The sequence below is a fragment of the Marmota monax genome, unplaced genomic scaffold, assembly GCF_021218885.2.
Source record: "Marmota monax isolate L192 unplaced genomic scaffold, Marmota_monax_Labrador192_F-V1.1 WCK01_AAM20220418_F8-fsc00036, whole genome shotgun sequence".
NCBI lineage: Eukaryota > Metazoa > Chordata > Mammalia > Rodentia > Sciuridae > Marmota > Marmota monax.
In genome coordinates, this window is record NW_026694491.1 from 2,881,335 (window position 1) to 2,900,056 (window position 18,722).

Here is an 18,722-nt window from a genome sequence, read left to right on the forward strand (position 1 = left end):
ATGTGTGACACAGAGCCTGGCTGTTTTTTTTTTTTTTTGTTTTGTTTTTTACTTTTTAATTGTCCTCATTGTTTTTCCTTGCTTCCACCCACTCCTCCTAACCTTGTTCTCTCTTCTTTTCCTTTCATTTATTTGCAAATATTTGAATATCTCCTAAATTTCATGGGCATTACAAAGACCTGGAAATATAGGATTTAAATGGGAATATATCAGATTTAAAAGATGAATATGATTATAATAGAAGAACTCTGGAGGCATGTGTGGTATCATGGATTTCCTTCACTATATTCTGTTTTTGAGAGCAATACATTTACATTATTCTGTAATTTAAAGGAGTTACCAGTATTGGGGTCCTTGCAAAGTCCTTTTCCTTATCTATAATTATTTTACAGATTTTAGCGAGAGTCAAATTCTAAATTTTATAGATTTAAAATAAGCATCAAAGTTAGAATTAAATGGACAACAATTTCCCCATGTTGTTATGCAAATCAGATGTGGGGAGGAAGGGCATGGTTCTTTTGGCACTATGAATGAGTAGTTTCTAAGGAAAAGGTACCATTTGTCCATTTAGGGAAGTGAGGACATTTTCAAAGCCCATCGCATTATATGGAGGAAAAGGAGAGGCAAAAGAGAACACAAATAATTTTTATTAGGAGTCCCATTGAAAAAATACAGAAAGCCAGTAAAAATAAGTACTTGTCAATATTCAATATTAAAACAGTTCCAGCAAAAATAAACATACAGAAAACAGTCAAAATGAATATAAGTGAGCAGTGAATTTTTAACAATTCAAGTACAAAAAATATATATAAATTAAACTATTGATCCAACCCGGGCATTTAAGGCCCATATGAAAAGGAGGTGGAACAAGACATTCTTGAAGAAGTCTTTTCTTTCTCAAGGTGCTGCTTACATCCAAAGGTGTTGTCTTAGACTAACATCTGAAGGAGGGGCGGGTACAGGAGGGAGAGAGAAGGGAACAGGAGGAGAGGGAAGGAAGGAAGAAAAACTAATATTTCATGAGCTTTAAAAAAGATATAATGTTAAATACTTTGTTAGGCTCTACATGCATTTTATCCTCACAATAGTCTTACAAAGTTGGAATTGCTGCTCCCCATTTTCAAGATAAGGAAAGAGGCCCACCCAGTTTAAATCCCTTGCCCCAAATCACACAGCTGAAGTTGGAGCAACTAGAATCCAGCTCCACTCCAAAGTCTGCCTTCCTTTCTCTGTCATCAGTCTTCCACCACCCCACCCCCTGCAGCACAAAACAGCTCAGTGGATTGATGGCATTCAAGAGGTGTTGCCCTAACCCATACAACGTATACCTTTTTTTTTTTTTTTTTTTTTTTTTGGAGCTTGGGAGTAGAGAAATCTGGACCACATTTCCAAGAAGGTAAATCTGACTTGTTTATTTCTTCTGTTTCAGAAGTAAGACCTCAACAGTTGACGGAAAAAAGGCATAGAAGGATTGAATGCTGCCTACCAGAGTGGTGGGTTACCATAGCTCCCCTAGAGGATGTTCATTAGTAGAGAACGGAGAAAAACGTATGATAAACAGAAATGCGCTATCCCGAATGTACATGTTAATCAATGATAACGAAGATGAACCAACTCTTGGCACCTAGATTCCTCAGCCGTCAAAAATCTAAGAATAAAGAAACTCAGGAACACCAAGCATGTCGCAGAGCTATACACTAGGTCATCGCTCCATCACGTCCACAGCTCCACAGGCTACCGTGCTCTATACTGATGGCCCCTTCTTAGTTGATGATTTTTCACAATGTATTTCATGGCTTCCATCCCTACATGAGACTTTATTACTATCACATAGGAATAAAAAGCCATAAAGCACTAGAGTGAATTTATCTTGGTCGGATGCAAAAACTTATTTTCTTCACATGACTTCACAACCATTTCAAAGCTAACCAATCATTTCATGCTACATTAAGGAACATTTTAAACTACACATAAGTGACAGGAAGCACACTTAAATTGTGACATCACAAATTAACAAGATTTTATCCTTCAACGACATTCTTAGCTACAAGGACCAAGAAACAAGACCAGGAGACACTCAGCAACATTCAGCCATTGAATTCACCAAAAACAAAGGACACTGGGGAGAATTCCTGGAGAAAAGCTCATCACTTTGACATTGAACTTGGAAACACATAAGGAAAGACAGAAGACAGACAGATCACTGAAACAAACTGAAACCAGGGGAATTATTCCAAGCCTCTTGCTTCAACTTCTCCCCCAGGAATCTGTCTTATATACCCACTGCCCATTTTTAGATGTTTCATTTGGGGGTGGGTGGGGAGGAGGGCCTTCGTACCTGCTTGCACTATGTAAGCATTAAGCCTCCTACAACTAAATAACAAAAAGGAAAGAAAGAATCAAGCCTAAGGGACATACTAAGGGACAATAAGTGCTAACTGCTCATCTAGAGCCTCTCATAGAGACTGACACCATCCCCCAACCCCAGCTATGGAAACAAATATCTAACTATGCCAGAAACAATGATGTGCACTGATATCACTCAGCAACCTAAATAGCTCAGGTCCAGACTCCAAGAACATTTTTTTTTATGCTGCATTAAATTGACGTAGCTCTTGGTATTATTAAGACATTTTTAAGTGGCTACACTGAACCCAATTCTCCAGGACCACTGAAAACTCAATGTCGTAATTTTCCATGATTTTTCTGTTTTTTATCAAAAATAAACCTGAGGTGCCTATTTACCAAACAGCATACCAGACTATTAAACACTGCCCTCTGCTTTATAAAAACGTATTGTATTATTGAAATTCAAATTAAAAAAAAAAACAAGAACTTGATTTTCTCTTTAGCAGTAAAGTCTAGGCAAGCTATTTCCACCTAGAGGTTAGTATAATGGACTCTTGGTTTATGTGAATCACAAGGAGACTGGAAATAGTTAAATGAAAGGAAGTGCATACATAAATTCAATTATCATGCATGAAACATGCAAATGATTTAAGCGCTGCATCTGAAACTCTAGTTTATATTCATTAATCTCAGGTTGCACTTTTGAAGGAGAAAGACATGCTAATTGGGTCCAGATTAATGCACTCCCAAACCTCTCCAATTTGTTTTTAGGTGAGGGTTAAATGATATGTATTAAAATAAACACAGCTGCTCATCTGCCTCCACCTCTTACCTCCTCGCCCCACCTCTACCGCTACCCCCAGCTGGCTCACTCCACCCCCTTATACCAGCCCAGCTGGCTCACCTCCCCTACCTCACCTCTACTTCCCTTAGAGGCGGTATTAAAAAGCCCTCCCATTGTCCTTCTGAAAATACCCTGGTTGTTCTCAACCCCATTTCTTAGTCCTTTTAGTATTTTCTTTTTCCCCACAAGCCACCAAACTCCAAAAAGAGAGTCAACCACATCTCAGTCCTGATGATGCTTAACTGTGGCGTTAAGAAAGTGTACTAATGGGACAGCAGTCAGGCCTTTTCTCCTATAGTGCATTTTTTCTACAAGTCTGGGCCTGAGTCCTTTAGACCAGGACCAATGGGTAGTTTGAAAGAGCCCGGGCACATGCCTGCTCAAAGCCAAAACTGCTTAAGGTTGGCATGGCGATCCTGTGACTCCGCTATGTGGGAAACTAGAGAATTGGGAGAGAATGTGGGGGTTTTGTGGCATTCTTTCTCTGTGGTTCACAAAGAACCTTGCTTTCCCACTCCCTCCTCCCTAGCCGAATTAGCCTTAGAACAAGAAAGTGATTATTTATTATTTATTTACTTACTTCTTTTTATTGGAACATGAGTTTGGGATGCAAAGAAATAGCACGTTTTAGGGAGGATCTTATCTTGTGGGTAATGAAGCTTCTGAAGTAGTAAAATACTCTGATCTGATCTTTAGAAAAATGAAACAAAAGAAGGACATGAGCTACTGGGAATAAACTCAGGTGTGAAGCAGGGACAGAAGGAAACTTCTTTGAAAGAACAGACATCAAGGACAGACATCAAGGAGTTAAACCAGCCACAAGAAAAAAGAAAAAAAGAAAAGAAAGAAAAAAAGCAAACAAAAGGACTTCAAACTAATTTCACAGCAAAAGTGATGTTTGATTTGAATCATGCTTGTCCCAAAGGGAAAAGGTCAGTCCTGTCATTTGATTCATATCTCCTCCTCTTTCTCCTTTCACATGAATTAAAAATTCAGATTGACCATTAATCATGAAGTGATATATATTCCTGTTTTTTTTTTTTTTCTGTTCCAAACTCAAATGAAAAACTTTGGATCACATTTGAGTACCCATCAGTTGGCTAATTCTCCCAACCTGTGTTCACAACAGAGAAAAGACAAGAACAAGGGCACAGGCAGGCACACACAGGGACAGAGATCACCGGACAGACACTCACAGCAATGCACACGAATACAGGCATCTGGGAACCGTCACAGGCTCAGAGAGAACTTTCCACCTAAATTGATTTCTGCATATTTGCAAATGTAAAATTAGTCATCGTAAATAACAACAAGGGCGAGACCAGGATTAAATCTGTCAATGTCCTGACAGATGCCCTGAGCACTGGTTAGGAAATACACTTAGGATAGTCAATGCTCCTAAAAGAGAAAACGATTATACGCTAACCAAACCCTAAGTACAAGCTAAAGATATTCACCTCATGAAGTCATTCCTCAACTAGCCCCTTGGCACTCGCTGGAATTATTCGCAGCACGAGCTCAACTTTCTCATTTTCTGCTGTCTCCATGTGGGTAATTTCTTTTTCATGATTAAAAGTGAGCTTGGCAGATCCTTCAAAGCGTGGTTTGGGGTGTGGTGGGGCTCCAAGGGCAGCCTTTGTCTAAGCAGGTTTCGAATAATTCATCACTGGACCAGTGGATGGGCAGGTCAGGGGATATGCACGCACCTAAAATGATTTTTTTTAAAAAAAGGGAAACTTTATAGACATCTTTATATAAACACATTTTTATACTGAATAATGCTGCTGACAGATGAACTATTTACCTCGTAAAGAATAGGGCAGGCTTTTCTCTCCCAAATAATCGCTCCGGCCTTCTGAATGTCATCCAGAAGCGATTCTGTCTCCTTCGACTTACCCAGCATCTGAGGTTGTGAGATAACCCTTGTAGCATTGGCCTCCTTCCCTGGCCCCTTCATTATTAGCCTCCTGGTGGGCGAGATAGAATACAGTGAATGTAATAACCCTACTCTACACAACAGGCTCGCTCTCTCTTTTAAATTGAAAATCCCCTTATTACAAAACAAGGGGTGTTCTTTTTCTTCTACCTTTAAGTAGGACTGCCACATTCATTGCTTTTTACAAAAACGCAGCTGCTTTCTAAGCTACAGATAAATAGAATCTGCTAGGCGGTAATTCTACTCAGTCTGAATGCATTATTTTCTAAGACACTTTGGCGAGGGGCTTTTTATTATAAACTGGAAGGAATGAGGAAAGTCCTTTTCTCTTCTAATTATGAATGTGTTTTGTTCCCTACTATTAACCTACAATGTCAGATTGAACTTCTTCTTCCTTTTCTGCAGCCAGTTCAATAAATCAACATTTTTTTTTCTGGAAAATTAGAGGGCTAATGATTAAGTCTTCATGAACTTCAATGGCAAAAATAAAAATAGCACAAAGAAAAAGCAAATGCAAATGCTGGAGCCATAAATATAGACAAGGAGGTGGCCTTCTGATGTCCGAGGAAATGAACTTTGTTTTGACACTCAAAAGTTTAGACAGACGATATTTACTTGTTAATTCAATAAATTTTAATAAAGTTAAAGGTTTCAAGGCCTCTTATAGAAAAATGTTTATAATGTGTCCACACTTCTTATGTTCATTGTTTCCTTGTTCACTATGGGTAATAGTAATTTTACGATTCTCACACTGCCCAAAGCCAAAGAAGAACTAAAGCAAGAGGAGTCAGGGTGACAGTGTATGGAATCTGAAATTCTGCTGACGTTGTTTTACCTTCCAAGATAAACACTGAAAAAAAAATGTTGAGTTCCTAATAATATCAGAAGGCAGTCAAGAAACTTCAGCAGCCTAGGTGTTGGTTTAATTTTGATCCCAATGTTGATGCGTCTGACTATAATATTACAACCAACTATGGTGGTGGTGCTCTAGGTCTATATGGATATATTGCCTTGCCAAGGGGGGAAATCCCACAGGGTATCAGTGGGGTTCCAATTAAGGAAAAATAAATACTGCTGTAGCCCTGACAGTAAGCAGAGGTTACCCGGGTATCACAGCCCAGAGGCAGGTGCTCAAGGCACAGATTGAAAGCTGAGGCTGTCACTCTTCTGCCCTCCGTAGTAAGAGAAAGCAAAGTGGTGGAGATGAACTGGGTACGGCAGATTGTTTCAGAATGATTTATTCTTGCTGGCTTATATTATTTTGAGTTTGGTTTCAAAAAGGGTGACAGTGAGAATCAAAGGGACCTTGTACAAAGCATAAAGTCTTTCATGAACCCTGATCTGAGATCACATGCATATTCAAGAGCCCTAAGACCCAAGTTAGAAAGAGAGAAGCACAGAAAGAAATCTTGAAATCATATTTGTGTCTAAAAACCAGGCTCCCTTTCCTGTGTAGTTCTGTCTGAAATTTTTATAAGGAAGATATTTATCACAAGTGAGATGTTGACTGAATTTTCAGAGTACCCACTCCAGGAAAAGGGTATGTGCAGTGAATGGTGGTGACAGCTTTTGAGATTCTACTACTCTGCTTAGATTTGAATCAATTTTCTGTCTTCTGATATGCCTGGGAACAAATGATGCCCCGTCAGGCTGTCGGCCACAGCATCAGGAGTCTAAGGGATGCTGAGCAGCCCAGCAGCCTGACTTATCCAGGATAAATAGCCAAGCCCCTTCCCTGAGACACAAATTGAAGTATATTAAACATTGCCATGAGAGCGAAATTGAATCCCTTCACGTCCATATTTGCATTGAGCTGACATCATAGTAACAAGCCCGCTTTGGCAATCAAGAATGTTTATTTTTGTAATAGACATGTAAACCAAACAGAGGAAAAAAAATATTTCAGTTGTATAGTTGAAGAAATTTAATTTACTATATATCCTAATAGAGAAACATAATATTTTTATAGAAACCGGTTTTCCTGGGCTACCTACAAAAGTCCTTTTGAGGATCTGCTTTCCTCAATCCTTTCTTGAACCCTTTTGACCCTGGCCATTCATTAACAGACAAAAGGTAGATGGGCAGGGTTCCCTGTGAGCATGTAAGGACAACATGTAATCACCATCTCTTGCCACTTGCATTATCATTTTAAGGTAATTAAAAAAAAAGTATGCTGTCCAGCATATGAACCACCAGTCAGAACCCTTGGCCTTCATTAAACTTTCAAAATAATGATGTTAGGAGCTCTAGGGAAAGTAACTCAATAGCAAAAGAGGCAGAGATGGCCATTCTGTGGAAGAAGACTGGATGGAACATTGCTTAACTCTGAGGCTTCACTTTGTTCTGTCTTTGGGAAAAGAAAACAAAGGAGAAGGAGAAATGAAGTAAAGTGGAGGAAGAGCAGAAAGGGGTGAGGGAGGAGGATGGCAGGTGTTGAAGGAAGAATAGGAAGAGAAAGGAGGAAATGTCCAGAGGCCACCCAGCACAACAAATGAATTATTTTGTTCCTCTCCGTGCAAAAATATTTCTCTTCATACAATTCTCCTGCCACTTAAGAGGAAATTCAGTTTTTAAGCTCTTTAAGCCTCTTGTCTCCTTGTAAGTTGAGGACAGTTGTGCCTCTTACTGAGTTCCTGCAAAGATGAAGTGAGGTTAGACAAGTTATCTAGCAGCCACCCTACAAACAGTAGTTATCTAATAAAAAGTAGCTGTTATTTTTCTTGGCCTCTCAATCTCAATGTTGCTTTAATTTCCCAGACATTCCACAAACCCTGAGAACACCCAGCCAACAAGAGAACCCAGTACACACCAGCCCCAGACAGCACCACCGCTTTCCTTTTTCCAACCCATTCAAATCACCTTCTGCTTCCATTAGAAAGTCTGAACATTGACTTTGTTTTACTTCCAGGTCCTGAAGGGCAAGAAAGATGATGTATCTTAGCAAAAGAGGAGACACTAAATGTATAATGATTAGATCCACTCTGTGAACTGAAAAGGCTTAATAGCTATAGCCCAGTGTCCAACGGACTAAGAGGTGACATCCACAGGGAGAGAGTAGAAACCATTTGGTTTTAAAGTTGCTGCCTTCTAATCCCAAACTCAAGTAAGCATGCGCATCTCACACGGAGGTGTGGTGGGCGTCTGGTGTGCACCCAGACACATGCACCTGCATTAACAACCTCTCAGGTGCACTGCAGCTCCACTCAAGAATCAAACCTCCTTTAATTACAGCACCTGACAGTCTTCCCTCTTCCCCAGCTGGTGATAAAGACACTAAGCTTATTGCAAATATTGGGTAAATCTGAATTGGTAAAACAGCCAGAATACTTTATCTTTGCTAAATAAAATACCAGCTAGCCATAAAGGACAGCATCAGGAGGGTGACTCAATTATTAAGATGGATTAAATTTCCAGGGACAAAATAGCAACTTACTCTTAAACATATTTTGTAGATTTCATTTTAACCCAAATATTTTGTGTTAAATGGAAAAATATATAAACTTTAATATGAAGATGAACAATGGTATGAGTATACTTAGTGTTTTTAGGGACAAAGCACATTGCTGTGAATAAAAAAAGAGTCTGTCTTCATAACCTCTTCCCCACGCCTACTTTCTAAATAGGGCTATTTGAAATAATCTCATTTCTATAAAGCCACGTATTTTATGAGATCAAACTTGACAAATTAGTGGACAAGAAAATACACTCTCAGAGAAGGGCAACTTCAAAAAGACATCCTCCTCCTGATGGCTGTTTGCCCATGAACATGACTTCCAAGCCCTAAAGAGGCTCCAAGCTCCACTGACCACAGGAAATTCCAGCCAAGATTCTAATCTCTGCAGAAGGCAGTAAGCAGCAATGGACAGAGACAGCAAGACAGAGTGTGCTTTCGAACATGACGTGTTCTACAAATGAGAGAACACCCAGAATCACATTCTGCACAGAGATGCTCAGAATATGAAAAGTAAGACAAGCTTTTTAAGTCTCGTCAAGGCTTCCTGACACCCAGTGCTTTCATGGGGTCAAGGAATGTGTCCCTAGCTTCTGTTTTCTGTTCTCCTTCAGGGAACACAGTGAAGAATGAGGCCACTCAGCTGCCTTTTAGCATGTCACACTTGGATAACTCCCTTCTTTACCAGGGAGTGTGTCCCGCTGCATTTGGACTCACAGAAGAAAAAACAAAATCGATGTAGAACAAAAGGAATTTGCATATTTTGGCCTCTTCTATTTAAAAAATTTAAAAATGCCTATGATATAATTAATATGAAAAAATTACATATAATAAAGTTGATTAAAACACAAATCATATGGGTAAAAACAGATGTAAGATAGGATGGAATTTACTAACTAGTTAAATTCAACAAGGGCTTCTCAAAGGACAAAATGCCCACTAATTTTCTCTTGCTAATATTTTGCTTTTGAAGGGGGCAATAAGTGGAAAGTCGTCATGACTGTAGATTCCAGAGTGTGATCCTTTAGCAAAAAATCTAAGAAGAGGAAAAGAGATGAGATGCATGGATTCCCGTGCTGAATGGATGCTAGGGCCAAGATGCAAAGAATAGATAAGTTAGAGCTTTGAAGGAACTAAATTTGAAGCCAGACAGTAAAACGGATTGAACCTTATTACCTCTAGTCCCTGAGAAATTCCCGAGACAGTTGGATGCAATTTGAAAAGGTCAAAAAAATATTTCCTGCACAGCATTACCGCTTCATGGTTTAAGGGTGTACATTTGTGAGATGCCAACTCTAATCATTTTTATTGACTTTGCTTTCCAGAGACAGACAGACAGTCTGGGAGACAAGACCAGTAGATAAGAGAAAGGCAATCTTATAAATGAAAATCTCTCTTATTTTGTTCTCTCACTTGTGACTGTGAACATTTCCAAATCATGCCTATTTAAAGAGAAATTACACTAACATCCCATTGAAGACTGACAGGATGGAAATGAAATCTGGGGAAGTAGTGCTATAATTCTATTGAGTCTATTTCCTTTTAATTGCTATTTTTTCCACTTCTCTATGCTAAACATTGGGAAAGGTAAATGATGTTGTACTTTAATCTACATGTGGATGTTTAAAGTGAAATACCATAGAGCACACCAGAGTAACTTATTGTCAGCATTTCTTTTGAAAAATGGCTCCATGAAAGAGGTAAATCCACAGGAAAAGGTGAAGATTAAACAAAACATAAATATGCACTCAATATATTATTTTATAAAAGGCTCGACTGTCATTAGAATGCTTTCAAATACAAAGAAAAAAAGGTGTCTCTTTTTACTTTAAATGAGATTTATATGCAATAAGAGCCTTTTTTAGCAAACAAATCTGTGGGTCTTTTTTTTTTTTGTCAAGTCACACTGGCTTTTGTGATTTTTTAAAAACTTCGCCTAATACAGGATGCATGATCCATTCCAACTTTGCTAAATTTTAATTAATATCTGTCTTTTCTTTGTGGGAGAAGTCATGTATTTCAGAGGCAAACACAAACAAGCCTATTTACTCTCGTTGAGCTGCAAAGCTAAAATTTTTCAATGGCCTTGGGACCTGTGTGCAGGCTTTGGTATGATGCTCTGGATGTCTGAGGCTGTCCTAGAAGCTCAGTAGGGCTTTTCAACCACAAGTTGTTGTTTCCTACGTATGTCCTTCATTCTAATCAATTCTACACCCCATACCACTCAAGGATGTCATGATGTAGCCTGTAACCCACCAGGTCACCACTACAGCAACACAAGAAACCAACTGCAAAATGGCTTTCAAAATATCAGGTCCCCAGAAGGAAAATGAAAAAAGCAAGTTTATTAGCTAGACATCTGGATTCTTGGCAGTAAGGCTAGAAATAACTTGCTTATAACCTGCTTTATTTCTTTCTACTTCACCTGGATATTTGGCATTGATTAGAAACAAGCAATTAAATTTAGTAAATCTCTAAAATCTTCACCTTATACAACATCTTAGACTTTTTTTAAAGTAAATTTTTACTGAAACTGTGATGATGCACACAGCCAATCACACCTAAAACTTGAGACTTTCCACATTGTTATTTTTGATGGTTCTGTTTTAGTAGCAGAAAAAATATTTCATATGTGTATCATTTGATTTCTACTACCTAAGTTCTCCATGAGCAAAAATTATAAAACTTGTCCAACCATTAATATCATGAATAGTGATAATCCTAAAAATAAGATATCCATGATAATAGAAATAATGACCATTAGTTGAGCATTTACTAGATGTGGGCATCTTGCAAATATGCCATCCCCTTTTATCCTCACAACCAAAAGTAAATTAAATGTGATTAAAAGAAAAAGAAAAAAAAAAACTTCTCCTAATGTTAGCTACTCACAAGGAGAATGAAGGACGGAGGTAAAAAGTATTCATCTAGGCTGAAAATGAGTATGTATTGATGGTGGGACTCAAACCCAGGCTTTTCTAATTCTAGTTCCTATTATTTCAAAGTGGTGAGCTTCTACCCACTCTCCAAAGGCATTTCAGAATCAGATGTTCCAGTTCTCTCAGCTCACACAACATTCTTGGAGCTGGGTCCATTGAATATTTGCTGCCTATGAACCCTGGGCCTTGCCCACCTGCGTATGCCAAAGTCCACAATGTCCACCACCTTCCAGAGCTACCACAAATGGTTGTTTCCTGGTGTCTTTCCTTTCCTCATAGAACTTAGTTGGCGAAGAGAATCACAAACAAATAGCAGCCTTCTTAATCAGGCTGTGTAGTTCACTGGCACCTAATAAATTGTGGTGCCTAATGGCACACAAATTGCTTTTCTATTTGAATTATCTCTAAATTATGCTCAGAGATGAGCAAGAAGATAAAATTTCATCTTAGCTGGGGCTGCATTAAGGCCAAATGTGTTAGTTTAATGAATCATTCTTCGAATACAACTTTAAAAGGGAAAATCTGTAGCTATTTTGTTATTATTACAGGCAAAGAAGTAGAATAAAAAGAAAATGATGATGGGTCACAAGGGTTGGGCACATAAAACCTTGCAGGTTCTTTGATTGCAATAAAATGTAGCAAACATTACCAGCTTCCAATAAAATGTTATTTTATCATTATTTGACAAATGTTTATTCTAGCCAGTTTACCAACTATCTCCCTAGCAATGACTCTTCCTATTTATATAGATTATGATTGTAAGTGAAACACCCCAGCACATGTTGGGCAGGTCCCTGTCTTCACCTGCCTTGGGTAGGCTCCTTCTGATCTCCTGCTTCCTGGGGAGAGCCTAGTTTACTTGTCAGGCCCCCCTTGCAGAAGCAGATCTTTCTTCCAATCCTGAAAGGAAACTCTCCTACTTACAAGGCCTGCTGGAGCTCAGGAGGCATTAAAATGAATCAGTAGGAGAAATATCAGCAGTGAGGCTACACTTCCTATAGAGTGATGTCCCTGTTAACGTCTAACAGCAAAAGCATTTAAAAAAAAAAACAGAAAGGTCCTTAGGGGCAGCTCCACAAAAGTAGAGTTAGGAAAAAGCAAGCAAAGAGGAGGCTGACCAGGAAATGAGCTTAAATCTGCAGTAGGAATCCCCCACTGTTTCTGGCTCCTTGCTCTTCTGAAGCAAAGAGCAAGGCAGAGAACAATACAGAGGAATGTAATATGAGGTCTTTTCTAGGAACCCCTGAAGTGCTTGGGAACAAAAGGAGTCCAATTTCTGTCCAAGGGAGAGGTAAAAAAATACCCTTCCCAATCATCAAAGTTTTAATATCTCATGTCAAGGAATTATATTATAAGCCTTGTTTATCTTCAAAAAAAAAAGGTGCCTGAAAAATATTTTTAACGTAGGCTAATTGGCTAACTTCTATCTTCAAAATAAGTTATAATTTCACACACACACACAAAATCTCTGTAATAAAAGCACTGGAAGAAAACATCAAGCTCGCTTATTATACGAGATTTCCATTTTACCTGATTCTTCCTGTAAGCATAAACTCAGCTTCAGGCATTAATATCATTAGAATTAACTTTCTAGAAATGATGCTAAGAAACAATGGCATTCAATTAAAACATGGTATTATTTATAGCAGTAGAAGCAGTTAACACACCTCAAACGCTGTGAGAGAATGAAAACAGCCCTTTCTTTCCCCTCTCTGAATAAAACAGTGTAATTTAGCAATTTCTAAAAGCCTATTATTAAGATTTTTATTTTAATCATTCTTCCAACATTTCAATGTCACAATGTTATAAATGCTTTGTGTACCTGGCTGTCCTTCTCAAGAGGATTTTGGTAGTATGAGAAGCCAAATGTTATCCCAGTCCATTTTCTTTGAATTACAGGATTCTCCAGAGCATATTATTTCCTGTTAGGAGAGAGCATGGCTTAATTTTTTCTGAATAATTTTCAAAATCAAATTTGAAAGTTTTCATGAGAGATGATCCTCCCTGGTGGGTGATATGAAGCATAACCTGAGGGGCAAACATGAAAATAATTAGCATAAAGCATATTAGCATATAGATGCCTTTGAAATAATAAACAGCAGAAAACCAAATGCTTATCCCCAAAAGAAAGTTATGAGAAAATATGAAATTAATGTACACTTCTCGCATGACAACTCTAAGCCTGAAACCCAAACTGAATCCTCCCTTTCCATGCAGGGTACAATGACCAGGGAGATGGAGACGCAACTCCCAAGCCAGCTCTCCTTGGCTCTGTTTGCTAATTATCACAACATGAATATTCTCTATTTACCCTTTGCCGCATGCTACCCCTTCTTTCTTTTAAAAGAAAAATATGGCAGGAAAACCAAGTATCTTCCTTCCCCTTCTTTTGAGAGTTACCACCAGATGTTCAATTGCAAAATTCTGTTTTTCCTTATTTCTTCCCCCTTCTCCTATCTAGCTTTCTATGTTTTTTCTAGATGGCATGCCAAATACTGAGCTTGGGGATTCAATTATCAAGAAAACTGAGGAGCCTCCACTAAAAAATGGGACATGACTTTGTGCTTTATAACAAAGGGCCATGAACTCCAATGATTCTTTTTTATATTTCAAGAACATAAATATTCTTGAGACACAAAGACAACATGCTGTGGTGTGATAGGAAGAATATGGTCTTTGGAGTCAGATTTTAAAATCCAACCTGGGTAAACTTAAAAAAAAAAAAAACTGGTTTGATACACTTAGTTTCAGTTTTCTCTTCTACCAAATAGTGATAATATTGTCCATTTCTCTGGGCTGTGATAATTAGAAGGTATATATGTAAACTACCTGAAACATTGTAGGTGCTCAATAAAGGTAGCTTCATTTACCTTCCTCAATGGCCTTAATAAAGACTCCATAATCAGAAAAATGAGAAATTATACCCCAATTGATTCAAATGTATGAATTTCCAAGATCATTGTAATGTCATGTGTAGCTAATAAAAAAATTAAATAAAAAAAATCTAAAAAAAACTCCATAATTTTCTGATTCTAGGACTTAGTAAGCCAAATACCATCCGATCCCCTTTTTGCATGTAATGTGGATAAATGCATGGCCCCAAAGACATTTATTCAGGAAAGATGCCATAAAATATGTCATTTTGTTCTAACCCATGTTGGCATGGGATTTTGGAGAGTGCTATAAATTGCACTGGAAACAATAAGGTGAAGAAAATTAAGATCCTGCAAATATAATTCATTCCATGGGGCCAAGAATGGGGTTTTAAATTGAACTTTGCAACAACTGATAAGAACCCATAAATATTTTGTGTGATTCAAAGGAAGTAAGGATCTGTGATCTGTATGCCTGTAATCCCAGCAGCTTGGGAAGCTGAGGCAGGAGGACCACAAGTTTGAGGCCAGCTTAGGCAACTTACTGAGATCTTGTCTCAAAAACAAAATTAAAAGGGGATGGGGATGTAGTTCACTGGCAGAGTGCCCCTGGGTTCAATACCCAGCAACACACACACACAAAAAGTAATTTCATGCTAACTGTGCATTAAATTATCTACCATGGGTGAATTTCCTGAGCAAGCCTTGGGTTGAATAGCTGAAACAAAATGTGCTTATATCTAAACACCATACATATTATTTTGGTCCTACTAATATATAGTTATTTTTAATGGTTGTACAAACAACCCTTCGAATACAAGGGAAGGGTGTTTCTTCAGTTACACTATTCAATTATCTCAATTTGTTTTCAACTTTGAACTTTTGATTGATGCTAATTACTTAACCAATGTGCGTTTTGATGTCTTGGCATATAAAATGAGATAGGAAACATTTATTCTAAAATACTGAATTCTGTAGGAATTTGAAAGTCAGTCTTGGTCTATGTCCTTTCTTTCTCTTTCCATGCAGCACAGATCTCAAACCTACCCCTCATTATCCAATAATTGCTCATACGTCAACTGTTCCATCAAAATCTTCCTACCAATTCCACCTCATCAATGCCTCTCAAGCTGCTGATACATAGTAATGGGACTGGGGCAGGGAAAACCTTAAGAAAGAAAAACCCCTACAGATATGCTTTCTTTGTGAGTTTATGGCAAGCAGGGTGATGAGAAAGTTCCATGGTTTTGCATGAACGAGTTGCAAAACCATTTGAACTTAACCTCATTGAGCCTTAACCTGGAGGCAGACTCCATGTGCAGGACAATCCTGCTGAATTTCTTATTCCCTGGGGCCTAATATGGGCCTTGTTTATTACCTTTGGGGGATAGTTTCAAAATGAAAATATTTAGAAAGAAATAGTAAATAAACCAAAAGATGGTGCTTCTTTGGTGTTCAGGATGTGAAAACATTTTGATTATCTACATGCTTCTGAAAATGGTTCCTCTGGCTCTGAAGGTAAAGGGCATTTTTTAATCAATCAAATAAATACATATGTATACAAAAGGTACTCTCAACACTATGGCAGACATATGGTAAGGTAAAACCTGTTCCCTTCTGTGCTCCAAAAAAGGATTGAAGGCACTACCGATTTGTGCCCTTAAGAATATTTCATCTTCTTATAGGGCTTTGTTTAATGCTTATTATGGAAAGATGAATTTGTTCTATAGTCAGTTTTAGGGTTTAAAACCATAAAAAAGGAATGAAATAAAACCCCTTTTCAAGTCAATTTCTATTAGTTATTTAAAAAATTCAGTGAGTTGACTTTACTTTGTTTTTATTTTTATTTTTTAATATGGTCAGAAATGACTTTATGCATTCAGACTGGAAAGGAAGAAGTTAACATGTCCTTGTTTGCAGACAATATGATCTTCTCTATAGAAATCCCTAAAGACTCTACCAGAAGACTGTTAGAATTAATAAACAAATTCAGTAAAGTGGCAGAATACAAAATCAATATACAAAAATCAGTAGCATTTCTATGCACTAATAATAAACTATCTGAAAAAAAATAAGGAAAACAATCTCATTTATAATGGATACAAAAAAATAAAACTCTTAGGAATAAATAAAACCAAGGAAATGAAATACTATACACTGGAAATTATGAAGCATTAATAAAATAAATTGAAACCATAAATAAATGGTAATATATCCCCCATTCATAGATTGGAAGAATTAATTTTGCTAGTGTGCCCATACTGTCCAAAGTGATCTATAGATATAACACAATCCCTACCAAAATCTCAATGAAATTTTTCACTGAAATAGAGAAAAACAAACAAACAAAAACCCCTAAAATTCCCATAGGACTACAAAATAAACAAAGAACTCTTGTGCATAAACAAAAACAAAACCAAAGTAAAAGTGCTACAAAACCTGACTTCAAAATATACTACAAAGCTATTGTATTGAAACAGATGAAAACAGCATGTTGCTAGCATATAAAACATACCCACAGACCTATGGAATGGACTAGAGAGCTCAGAAATAAATCAACCCATTAATAGTCAATTGATTTTCAGCAAGGGTGCCAAGAACACATATGGGGGAAAGATAGACTCTTTAATAAATGGATGTCTGGGGAAACTGGACATCCATATGAAGAATAAATTAAATCTTATCTCACACCATATACAAAAATCAACTCAACTAGATTAAAGAATTAAATGAAAGAGCTGATACTTTACAACTAGTAGAAGAAAACATAGGGAAAGAGCTCTATGACATCAGTCTGGGCAAGGATTTGGGGATATGACCCAGAAAGTACACGAACAATAAAAGTAAAAAGGAACACATGAGAATTATAGAAAACTAAAAAGGCTCTGCATAGTAAACAATCATCAGAAGAAGAGATAACTTATGGAATGAGAGAAGATATTCGCAAAACATAGTAGTTAATATTCAAAATATATGGAGAACTCAATTCGACAACAAGAAGATAAATAACCCATTTAAAAAGTGGGCATAGGACTCAAAGAGAGATTTCTCAAAAGAAGACATTCAAATGGCCAACAAGTATATGAAAAAAAAAATGCTGAACACAACTAATTATCAGAGAAATGCAAATTAAGAGCACAATGAGATATCACCTCACACCTGTCAGAATGGCTATTATCAAAAGATGAAAGATAATGTGTTGGCAAGAATGTGGAGAAATAAGAACACTTGTATACCCTTGGTGGGAATGTAAATTAGTAAAGCCATTATGGAAACCAGGATATGGAAGTTTCTCAAAAACATTAAAAATAAGACTACCATATGATCCAGGAATTTAAGTACTTGGAGTAAATCCAAAGGAAATGAAATTAGTATGCCAAATGAAATTAGTAACCCCACATTTACTACAGCATTGTTTATAACCACCAAGATCTGAAATTAACCTAAGCATCCACCAACAGATGTATGGATAAGAAAATGTGGCATATATCCACAACCAAACGCTATTTGGTCTTTCAAAAGAAGGAAATCTGTCATTTGTAATAACAATGATGAACCCAGAAGATGCTATGTTAAGTGAAACTAGTCAGGCACAGAAAGACCTCACCTATATGGGCTATCTAAAGAGTTGAAGTCACGGAGGGTAGAAGGGTGATTTACACGGGCTGGAGGGGGGAGATGGGAGGTAAGGGCTTTAGGAAATGTTGTCTAAGGATATAAAATTTCAGTTAGGAAGAATAAGTCCAAGGGATCTACTGTGCAAAAACGTGACTGTAGTTAACAACAATGTATTGTATTCTTGAAAATCCTGAGTTTAAGAGCTTTCACCAAAAAAAAAAAAAAATTAAGCGGAGGTAATGCATATATTAATTAGCTCCATTTAAATTTTCATTTATTGGGATTTGTTACCATGGACAACATTGCTAAGCGTTCCACAAGAATTTCCTCATTCAGTTAATAGGGGAAGAAATTGATATCTTAGCACATTAGGTAATAACAAGATTGTATTACATATAAATACTCATTACACAGAAAAAATCAGGAGGAGTGTGTGAACCCAAACAAAAGCTATTTTAGTTTTGAATGGGATTTATAAGACTGAGTAGTTCAGGAGAGGAAGGTGGATGACAATCGATTTTGGCAGCTAGACTGATTGGAGGAGGTGGCAGGGAAATGAACAGGTGAAACACTACTACTGTGTGGAAAGATAATAGAAGTGTTTCAGGGAAATGTACAGGCGAGGAACACAATTCAGATGTATCTCTGGCAATGGAGCCCCAGTACACAAATGTACCCCTGAAAATTGTGCCATTCTTTTGAGGTGTTATCA

The 18,722-nt window shown here is 37.5% G+C and overlaps 1 long non-coding RNA gene across 7 annotated transcripts in view; it reads right to left on the reverse strand.

The window, feature by feature from the left end:
- Window positions 1–645: 645 nt before the first annotated feature.
- LOC131423237 (uncharacterized) overlaps window positions 646–18,722 on the reverse strand; it is a 94,310-nt gene continuing 76,233 nt past the window's right edge. For 3 of the 7 annotated variants that reach the window (XR_009224441.1, XR_009224438.1, XR_009224439.1), the window contains exons 10-12: window positions 13,342–13,441; window positions 4,998–5,160; window positions 4,031–4,899 (exon numbers count right to left, since the gene is read on the reverse strand). This is a non-coding gene — a long non-coding RNA (uncharacterized LOC131423237). Of the gene's footprint in view, window positions 942–4,030; window positions 4,900–4,997; window positions 5,161–13,341; window positions 13,442–18,722 lie in introns of those variants that run through there. The other 4 variants (XR_009224437.1, XR_009224434.1, XR_009224435.1 and 1 more) reach the window with 3 other exon arrangements.